We start from the raw sequence: 11,755 nt of genomic DNA, 5'->3' as shown, positions 1-11,755 counted from the left end.
ACATCTAATTAATCATTCTAGACCTCAATGCCTCATCTACTGCAATGTATTTTGTAACGTATCTCTCTATTATAAAAAAAGAAAATCTTGGAAGGGAGACTAGGGAGACGAGACGGGATCTTCTCAGAAGACAATTTAACATCACGCGAGACAAGGCAGTGAGGCAACGTTTAAAACAAGTTCACGGACATCTCACCTTTTGGCCGACAGACATCATGTGCTCCCAGCTCTTAAAACGACGACAAGCAGAACACGCAGCTCGCCAGCAGATGATCTGACCGCTTCTCCTCAGTGTGCGTTCAGCCAAACCCCACCTTTCACAGCGCGAGCGGCAGAGACTCGAAGTGGCAAAAGGACAGCTGCTGTACAAGTTTTGAAATGATCGACGTGCGGCGAGACAAGCAGAACACGCACCTCGTCAGCAGCAGCAGCAACAAGCCAGCAGATGATCCGACAGCATCTCCTTAGCGTGCGTTCAGCCGCCAGCCCCCTGCATAACGCGAGCTGCATTATGTGTCCAGTGAGAAAGGGATGTAACCACGCCCGGGGCCGGAAATAAAGTATTGTTTTTACAAAAGTTTTAAAGTAAAAGTGAAAATGATGCATATGTCACAAATCCCATGAAAATCACAATCTCTTTAAATTGTACATCTGGTAAACCAAACCCGGGGTTGGGCGAGCAAATCGAGCAGCGGGATGGAACCCCTTAGTGTAGTAATAAAATGCAGTGCATTTGTCATTCCAACAGATCAAACATTTGTAGTAATATAATGTGTTGTATTTTTCATTCCAACAGGTGGTGCATCACAAACATTAGCACTTCTACTACTCCTACAGCAAAAGCCCCAGCAAGCAGACAGACCCACACAAACACACACGTCACTGTTCTTGTGCTGGAGAGGCCGATTTCTGGCCATCCAGCAGTTGCTCTCTGCTGATTGTCTGCAGTGCGGTGTTGTCAGGCTGCTATGTCTTTGTTATGTGCCATTTGGTGTGGGATTCGTAAAATCAGAGCTCATGTTGGTGATGATGTGCAGTCATAGCATCTGGACGGACACAGAAACAGACACCTGGCTGTTTATTAAGGTGGGCATGTCTCCTCCAGTTGTGGTTTGTACTGCATTTAGACCCGGAGGTAGAGGCTGGCTGGGTGAGGATATGAAACTGAGATCACGTTGGCGGCCATAATGTGATTGTCTGTCGATTAGAATCACTCAGGCACACATCACAGCCAGCACAGCACACGTAGTTTAGGTGAACAGACACACGTGAAAGGTGCTATATAACAGTAGAGAGAGAGATATGGATGGCACTGTATAATAGACAGGTAAGGCACTAAATAATATGCAAATAGGTAAAGGCACTGTATAATAAAGAAATAGATAACAAAAGGCATCATATAAAAGGTAAACAGATGCATATGAAAGGCACAATGTAATAATTAAACAGATACACATAAAAGGAGCTGTAAGGCACTGTATAACAGATACATAGACATAGATATGAACGGCACTATATAATAGAGAAATAGATGCATATGAACGGTGCTGTATGATAGATAGAAAGATAGATAGATAGATAGATATGAAAGGCGCTATATAATAGATAAATAGATGCATATGAACGGTGCTGTATGATAGATAGATAGATAGATAGATACAGTAGATATGAAAGGCGCTATATAAGATAGACATAATGAAAGGCACTATATAGATAGATAGACAGATAGATATGGAAGGCACTATTTAATAGACAGATAATAAAAGACACCATATAAATGTAAATGGATAAATATGAAACACACTATATATTACCATATAAGATATAGAAAAAAATGATCTGCTGTGGCAACACCTAACAGGAGCAGCTGAAAGAAGAAGAAGAAGAAGAAGACTATATATTAGCATATAATAGATGAATAGGTACATATGAAAGGTGCTATATAATAGATACGTAGAGAGGATTTCTTTCGTTCCCAGGGGAAATCTGACTTTTTAGAGAAGCTCAATAAATAAATATTATTATATTATGCCACTGAAGTTGTATTCCTCTTACTGTAAATACAGTCTTCTGATTGTATTTCTCACAATGACTTCTGCTTCCTTATTTTTGTGACCAGAGGCCTTTGCCTGAGAGACACAGAGAAACATGACAGGCACTAAGCAAGAGGGATCTGAATAAAAACATAAAACAGACAGAAAAAGCTCTACTATAAAATAAATACAATGACTGCAATAGATCTGCAAGAGAACTAGACAATGAAATGATATGGAATGGATAGAAGAGCAGGGGCTACATGAAGAAAGTCTCTCTGTAACAAACATCGATACACACTGTGATACATAGAAAAAAAGAACGACTGATTGATAGATTAGATATAAACGACACTATATAATAGATACATTCAGTGCAATATATTATAGATAGGGCGGCATGGTGGCGCAGTGGTCACGCTGCTACATCACAGTGTGGAGACTCGGGTTTGCTTCCCAGGTCCTCCCTGCGTGGAGTTTGCATGTTCTCTCCGTGTCTGCGTGGGTTTCCTCCCAAAGTCCAAAGACATGCAGGTGAGGTGGATCGGCGGTCCTAAATTGCCCCTATTGTGTGCTGGGTGTGTGTGTGTGTGCGCCCTGTGGTGGGCTGGCACCCTGCCTGGGGTTTGTTTCCTGCCATGCGCCCTGTGTTGGCTGGGATTGGCTCCAGCAGACCCCTGTGACCCCCATAATGGACGGATGGATATTATAGATAGGTAGACATTGAAAGGCACTATTATTATTATTATTATTATTATTATTATAGATAGATCATGAAAGGCACTATTAATATCATTATTATTGAAAGATAGATAGGAATAGCACTATATTTATTAATATTATTATTATTGATAGATAGATCATGAAAGGCAATATATGATAGATATGAGAAACACTATTATTATTAATATTATTATTAATATTAATAGATAGATAGGAATAGCACTATATTTATTAATATTTTTATTATTATTGACAGACTAGGTTTGAGAGGCACTGTATGATTGATAAGCCCAAAGACAATTACTAAAGTGACATTCTCATGCATTTGTGTAGGTTTTATCCAAAGCGACTTACAAAGGCAGCCAACATACTCAGGTCACATCAGTCTGTGGAGCTGCGCGGGTTGCTAACGCTGATCCTCACAAGTGCGGAGCTACAGAGCGAGCGTCACATAAAATGATCCACATGTAAAACACATTCATCATCAATCTGGCAGACCCTCACAGTACAGAAGGGTCTTCACTGGCTTGTTAAACACCTGAAGGGGGTCAGCAGTTCCAATGGAGGTGGGCAGCTCGTCCCATCAACTAGGAGCTCCACATGAGCAGCTGAGTCAGGCCTGAGATTTGATATCACGCAGAGATGGCTGTTCGCTGGCAGACCTGAGTCGTTCGCCAGCGGCTCCATATACGCTGCTGTTGACCCAGTGCCCAGTCTGTGGACGCGCGTCAGGTACCTGAACTTAATGAGTGCTGCTGTACTGGGAGCCAATGTGGCGATCTGAAGGGAGGAGTGACGTGTGCCAGTCTTCGGACCATGACCGTAATGGCCGGTCCTCCGGTCGGGGGTGAGTCTCAGTAAAGCAGACGTCGTGCTGTATACTCGGTCAGATAAGGTCTCATCTTGTGGATGCTCTAGAGAGTGGATCTGCATGGACGAGAGAGACTGTCGAAATGTGGCGTCAGTGGAGGAGAGCTGCACATCGGTCACCACCACAGGGCACAGCAGGCTGATATAAAGTGCCAGCCACAAGTGAGGAGCCTTCAGACGGCAGACGCCATCAGTAAGCGGACTCCTCATTGAGCTTCAATGGCGCTTTGTGTATCAGTGGACTTGGAGCTGAAGGTGCCGCTCCTCTCTTTAGCCTGACTGACTTGCAGATAGTGAGTGTCACTGTCATTGTCCTCAGTGGCCGATGGTTTTATTAAGGGTCACTTACTCTCAAGTTCTCTCAAACTGACTTGCAGGTGTCATGGACCCCAGGCATGGGGATGGGCATCTGGGTGGGATGGATTAAGGCTCCCTTACCCGGCTGGGAGGCCAGTTTAACAGAAGGACAGGAGGAGACCACTGACATGGACTACTGGCTCCACAGAGTCACCCAGGGCTACGGTGCCTGCATGGATACCCGCAGGGTGGGCTGGGAACTGCAGCCCTGTTAGACAACCAAGGGGAGCTGCTGGGACAGACTGACCCGGAAGTGTTTCCAACGTGTGGCGCAGTAACACCGGATGTACTCAAAGGTCTGGCATAAAAGGGGGTCAGAGTCGGGAAGTGAAGGATGAACCTCACCTGGAGGAGAAGAAGAAAGATATGCAGAGAAGGATGAATTGAACTCGGATGACTCTATTGCTGAGAGAAAGACATTTGTCAAGAAATTGTTCTTAAACATGGGACTTGTGCTCGTGTTGGTGTGCTTGAAGGTTTGGGGGCTCAGTGGCACCACACAGGTTACACGGGACAGAGTCAGCTCTACTTATCAATGTACTCCATTCTTCATGGCATTGTCCCCAGGAGACTGGACCTGCTACTGAAAACTGATAGAAGGCACAAACCAGAAACCCCCCATATACTCCAACCCACTCGAAACACGACCCCTTCTGTACAGAGCCTCGGTTATGGTGGTCCACTCCAGCCTGCACCTCTGGGTACTTAAAGGTCCTCAGCCAGCTCTACAGCATCACCGTCAATGGTGGTAAAAGACCCCAATATTGTTGTATCGTCGCAGAATTTCTGTTGCTGAAAAGACTCAGTGATGCAAGTGAAGAGTGAGGTGAACAGGAAGAACGGGAAGGAAAGAAGCAAATATTGTCTTCACGAGAAGACCACGTCAGACCCCTCACACACAGACACCCTGTGACTTCACAGCTGTGCTTGAAAGGTTGGGAACCCTTTAGAATTTTCTATATTTCTGCATAAATATGACCTAAAACTTCATCAGATTTTCACTCAAGTCCTAAAAGTAGATAAAGAGAAACCAGTTAAACAAATGAGACAAAAATATTATACTTGGTCATTTATTTATTGAGGAAAATGATCGAATATTACATATTTGTGAGTGGCAAAAGTATGTGAACCTCTAGGATGATCAGTTAGTTTGAAGGTGAAATTCGAGTCCAGTGTTGTTAATCAATGGGATGACAATCAGGTGTGAGTGGGCACCCTGTGTTATTTAAAGAACAGGATCTATCAAAGTCTGCTCTTCACAACACATGTTTGTGGAAGTGTATCATGGCATGAACAAAGGAGATTTCTGAGGACCTCACAATAAGAGTTGTTGATGCTCATCAGGCTGGAAAAGGTTACAAAACCATCTCTAAAGAGTTTGGACTCCACCAATCCACAGTCAGACAGATTGTGTACAAATGGAGGAAATTCAAGACCAGGAGTGGTCGACCAACAAAGATCACTCCAAGAGCAAGGCGTGTAATAGTCGGCGAGGTCACAAAGGACCCCAGGGTAACTTCTAAGCAACTGAAGGCCTCTCTCACATTGGCTAATGTTCATGTTCATGAGTCCACCATCAGGAGAACACTGAACAACAATGGTGTGCATGGCAGGGTTGCAAGGAGAAAGCCACTGCTCTCCAAAAAAAACATTGCTGCTCATCTGCAGTTTGCTAAAGATCAGGTGGACAAACCAGAAGGCTATTGGAAGAATGTTTTGTGGACGGATGAGACCAAACTTTTGGTTTAAATGAAAAGCGTTATGTTTGGAGAAAGGAAAACACTGCATTCCAGCATAAGAACCTCATCCCATCTGTGAAACATGGTGGTGGTAGTATCACGGTTTGGGTCAGTTGTGCTGCATCTGGGCCAGGATGGCTTGCCTTCATTGATGGAACAATGAATTCTGAATTATATCAGAGAATTCTAAAGGAAAATGTCAGGACATCTGTCCATGAACTGAATCTCAAGAGAAGGTGGGTCATGCAGCAAGACAACGACCCTAAGCACACAAGTCGTTCTACCAAAGAATGGTTAAAGAAGAATAAAGTGAATGTTTTGTAATGGCCAAGTCAAAGTCCTGACTTTAATCCAATCAAAATGTTGTGGAAGGACCTGAAGTGAGCAGTTCATGTGAGGAAACCCACCAACATCTCAGAGTTGAAGCTGTTCTGTACGGAGGAATGGGCGAAAATTCCTCCAAGCTGGTATGCAGGAATGAGCAAAAGTTACTGGAAACGTTTAGTTGTAGTTATTGGGGGGTCACAGCAGATACTGAAAGCAAAGGTTCACATACTTTTGCCACTCACAAATATGTAATATTCGATCATTTTCCTCAATAAATAAATGACCAAGTATAATATTTTTGTCTCATTTGTTTAACTGGTTTCTCTTTATCTACTTTTAGAACTTGAATGAAAATCTGATGATGTTTTAAGTCATATTTATGCAGAAATATAGAAAATTCTAAAAGGTTCACAAACTTTCAAGCACCACTGTATGTGGGCAGAGCGAGCTGCGCAGTTGGCGTGCGCCGCCTTCTCTTTGTCTCATTGCTGTCTGGCATGGCGTTCACCCAACATGCCCTTTGGTATTAAACAATAATTGGGCTTCAGCTTCCACAACATGAAGAAACCTGCATGTCCTGCCGCGTCATTCCTGCTCCTTCAAGCTCAGCACCTGCATGTTAGTTTCGCAATCCCAAGAGGCGAGTCGGGCGCCTGCTCAAAAAAATGGAAACCTGGTGCTTGGATGTTGGCTGTAGGATTATCTTCAGGGTCCATCCATCCATCCATCCATACTTCAATCTGCTTCTCCACTTGAGGGTCACAGGACATTCCTGCCTGTCCAGGTTGCAAAGTGTGACCCAGCCCTGGACACTGAGGCACTTCACAGAAGGTTCACCTAAGTGAATATGGCGGGTCTGGGGGTAGTGTGGGGTGGTGGGGTGTTAGACAAACCCGCACAGACATGGGGAGAACGTGCAAACTCCACACAGGTCCTTATTCAACTCCAGGACACTGAATCTGCTCCACTGTTGGGTTGTTAGAACTTTACAATAATCAGATTCAATGAGAAGGTGGCACAGACATGCAGTGATCCACGCTGCTGCTGCTGGTGCTGCTTCCTGGATTCAGTATCCTGGGTTCAGATCCTTCACATGATGTTACGTGTATGGAGTTTAAATGTTCACCTTGCATAAGGATTTGCCCCCCTCATTGCTGACGACATAAAGGTTACCTGGCATCTTTAATTTGGCTCCTTAATATGGACTGATGTCCAAGGCTGTTCCCGATCTTGCACCCAGTGCTTCTGAGGTCGGCTCCAGCTCCATTATGACCCTGAAACAGAGTAAGCAGGTTGGAGAATAATAATACGGAATTTTCTAAAACACACCACTAAGCCTTTAACTCTCCATCATGTCATATTCACCAAAAAATGTTTAAAATACTGAACTGAAACTTGAAACTCCCTAAAGGAACATTTTGAGCTCCACTACTTGGTAAATCCTTCAGTGTGTCAACATACAGTGGACTGAAATCAAACAAAGTGCATAAGGAGGTTAGCGAGCGCACTGCAGGGATTCCTAAAGACTGGAAAATGAACCGTAACACAAGGATAAATGTCTATGTGTCCGTCCAGTTGACATGTGTCTGTCATTCCAACAGATGATACATCTATCAGCACGACTGCAAAAAGAATTTGGAGAGCTGAATAATGATGGCATAGTGCAGCCACAGTCCCAGTGAGGTGCTATACAGGGGCATTGCTGCTGGTATAAAGGAGCCCCCCAGTCTCCTTTCTTGACACACTTCTGCTGAATAATTCATTAGCTGAAAGTCTTCAGTGTTATTGTGTCACTGATGTGCAGCATTGGTCATAATGGCACTCAGCGTTGTCTTCATTCTCTTCTCTGCTACTTCAGTATCTATTATATAGTGCCTTTCACTATCTATCTATCTACCTACCTATCTATCTATTATATAGTGCCTTTCACTATCTATCTATCTATCTATTATATAGTGCCTTCCATATCTATCTATCTATCTATCTATCTATCTATCTATCTATCTATCTATTATATAGTGCTGTTCACATCTATCTATCTATCTATCTATCTATCTATCTATCTATCTATCTATCTATTATATAGTGCTGTTCACATCTATCTATCTATCTATCTATCTATCTATCTATCTATCTATCTATCTATCTGTTATATAGTGCCTTTCAAATCTATCTATCTATCTATCTATCTATCTATCTATCTATCTATCTATCTATCTATCTATCTATCTATCTATCTATTATATAGTGCTGTTCACATCTATCTATCTATCTATCTATCTATCTATCTATCTATCTATCTATCTATCTATCTATCTATCTATCTATCTATCTATCTATTATATAGTGCTGTTCACATCTATCTATCTATCTATCTATCTATCTATCTATCTATCTATCTATCTATCTATCTATTATATAGTGCTGTTCACATCTATCTATCTATCTATCTATCTATCTATCTATCTATCTATCTATTATATAGTGCTGTTCACATCTATCTATCTATCTGTCTATCTATCTATCCATCTATCTATCTATCATATAGTGCCTAACGTCACACAAACAGTGAGCGGCTGACTTGAACCCATGCCTTTCTGATCTTATACTCCAGCTATCACAGTTAACAACATTATAAGCACAATGGCACCTTTACATATTTCAGTACTGTAACTACTGGCAGGAGAAGTGGCTCAATGAAGGTATGAAGGTGACTGTGAGGGCTCAGACCTGCTTGTGAGATTTTGTGGTGCCTCTCCAGAGTGGACACCATTGCCATGATGTCTTACAGCTATAATACCGTAGTTAGTGTGTATTCAGTTGGATGTGCTGTGTGGAGTTTGCATGTTCTCCCAGTGTCTGTATGGGGTTTCCTTTTGGTATTCTGGTTTTCAATCCCACACCCCGTAGGAAAGGCAGGAAAATGTAAATGCCAATTATAGATGTTCCCTTGTGTCGAAGTGTGTGTGAGCGGGTCCTGTTGGTTCCTGTCTTGCGTCCAGTGCTGCCATGATAGGCTCCAGTGCCCCTTTGTCCCTAAATTGAGTTAAGCAGGTTAGCCAATGCAGGGAATGTCAAGTCAATTCAATTTGTGAGGGATGAGAGCGTTTTGTCTTCATATTTGACTGCCCAGGATGAATATCACTGAGCTCTTCAGAACTGGGGATGTGTCTGACTTTATCGGGGTCTTCCTTTTTTAACTGACTGTAAACCTCCAGAGGTTTTTTTGTTTTTTTCCCCAGGTTCTGGGATGTTGCCGACTAGAGTTTCTGATTTCCACTCTTTCTTCATCAACTGGCCATACAGTACTAATATTCCTAAATGGTGTCACACACATGAGCATGGGAGGCAGCTAAAGGGCCTGAATGAGAGTAATTCCATGCCAGACCAGGAGGTGGCGGACAGCACTCATGAACACTTTCTCTCATTTCTCTGAAGACCAGTCAAGGGAAATTCCACCTGTTCCTGATGACACCTTTTCTGGTTCCGCCCCAACTGATGATGTCACTTCCTTGGCCAGCTCCAAAGACACCATTTTTTGTTTCCGCCCCCCTGTGCTCAGTCTGGCTCTGTGTCAGCTGTTCACGTGGGCAGAAAAAAGCAGATTTATCAAATATATTTGCACAGAGCACAGTGACATATTAAACTTATACACGTATTACAGGGCTCCAGTTAAAAGAACACATTATGGATTATGTGGGAGTCGATGGACGATACCGGCTCAAGAACAGAGAAGGAGCGCGCAGCAGAGTAGTGACCTCACTTCTAGGTTCTCCCAGAAGTCCCAGTACTTACCCTATATAACAACAAGAACTTGTATTTCTAGAGCACATTTTAATACAAATAGTGGAGTTCAAAGTGCTTTACATGATGAAGAAAGAGAAAAACGACAAAATAAATAAGAATTAAAATTAGGGGACACTAATTAACATAAAATAAAAGTAAGGTCCGATGGCCAGGGAGGACAGAAAATAACAAAACTCCAGATGGCTGGAGAAAGAAAAATACAACCTGCAGGGGTCCCGAGGACCACCGTGGCTGCAGGTTTTCATTCTAACTCCTTTTTAAATGAGTGTCCTGTTTGTGCTGCTAATTAACTTCTTGTGAATTCTGCTAATTCTTTATTACATTGGGGCTCTTTGGAGCTCTCACTTGTTCTTTGCGTACTGCGTTCACAGTCAGTTCACGTGAGCCGCTCGGAGTACATGCATTGAAGGTTCTCAGCTGTGCTTGTGCTATCTCGTGCGATGTCCACAGCTTTATTTAATGTTAGCTCAGACCCGGCAATTAAAAGTTTCTCTCGCACTTTTGCTGAGTTTGTGCCAAACACTATTCTATCCCTGACCATCTCATCTTCGTTTGCATAAGCACAGTCCTCATCCATCCATCCATCCATCCATCCTCTTCCACTTATCTGAGGTCGGGTCGCAGGGGTAGCAGCTTAAGCAGAGATGCCCAGACTTCCCTCTCCCCGGCCACTTCTTCCAGCTCTTCCGGGGGAATCCCAAGGCATTCTCAGGCCAGCCAGGAGACATAGTCCCTCCAGCGTGTCCTGGGTCTTCCCCGTGACCTCATCCCGGTTGGACGTGCCTGGAACACCTCAACAGGGAGGCGTCCAGGAGGCATCCTGATCAGATGCCCGAGCCACCTCATCTGACTCCTCTCGATGCGGAGGAGCAGCGGCTCTACTCTGAGCTCCTCCCGGGTGACTGAACTTCTCACCTGATCTTTAAGGGAAAGCCGAGACACCCTGTGCTTGTATTCGCGATCTCGTTCTTTCGGTCACTACCCACAGCTCATGCCTATAGGTGAGGGTAGGAAAAAAAAAAATAAGAACAGCCCTTTACCAGCAATTTTAACTCCGTTACAAAGTGATGAAAAGTCTCATTTATACCCTGCGTCTTCTCACTAAACTTGTATCTCGTGAATATCGTATTCCTCTTAGGCATGACAAACGCCTTGTAGCGGCAGCGTGTCTATTGAATTGCTGCTGATGGATGGCCTTATGATGGGTGATGGGTGGGTGACGCAACTCCGCCTCACATGAAGACCGAGCTGCAGGCTATGACCGTATATATGTACGAAAGTAGGATTCAATTATGACGTCACACGTAGAATTTCTAAATGAAACCTGCCTAACTTTTGTAAGTAAGCTGTAAGGAATGAGCCTGCCAAATTTCAGCCTTCTACCTACACGGGAACTTGGAGAATTAGTGATGAGTCAGTCAGTCAGTGAGGGCTTTGCCTTTTATTAGTATAGATATCACTTTCATGATGAAATGCATTAAAGTATGTATGTTACATTTTACAGATAATTCGTTAATTTCGTTTAAATAATGAATACTGTTAATATTACACACATGGGGGTGACAAGGTGGTGAAGCTTTAGCACTGCTGTCTTGTAGGGAGTCACGTCCCTGGTGGTCCCTGCATGGAGTTTGCATGTTTTCCTGCTGAGTTTCCTCAGTGTGCTCCAGTTTCCTTCCAAAGATATGCAGATTTGGTGACACTGAAATGACGCCAGTGTGTACGCGAGTGCTTGTATTCACCTTGCGATGAGCTGATGCCTGGACTGATGGATTTAATCATTAAACATCCTTTTCAGAGATATTGTGGTATGGTGTCATCAGAATTTAATGTGTGTTTCAGGCAATTCACAACGCAGTTCTGACTGTGATGATATCTCACACTGCCACCTGGTGGATT

Source organism: Polypterus senegalus, chromosome 1 (assembly GCF_016835505.1).
Source record: "Polypterus senegalus isolate Bchr_013 chromosome 1, ASM1683550v1, whole genome shotgun sequence".
Lineage (NCBI taxonomy): Eukaryota > Metazoa > Chordata > Cladistia > Polypteriformes > Polypteridae > Polypterus > Polypterus senegalus.
This window is presented reverse-complemented; position numbering follows the sequence as displayed.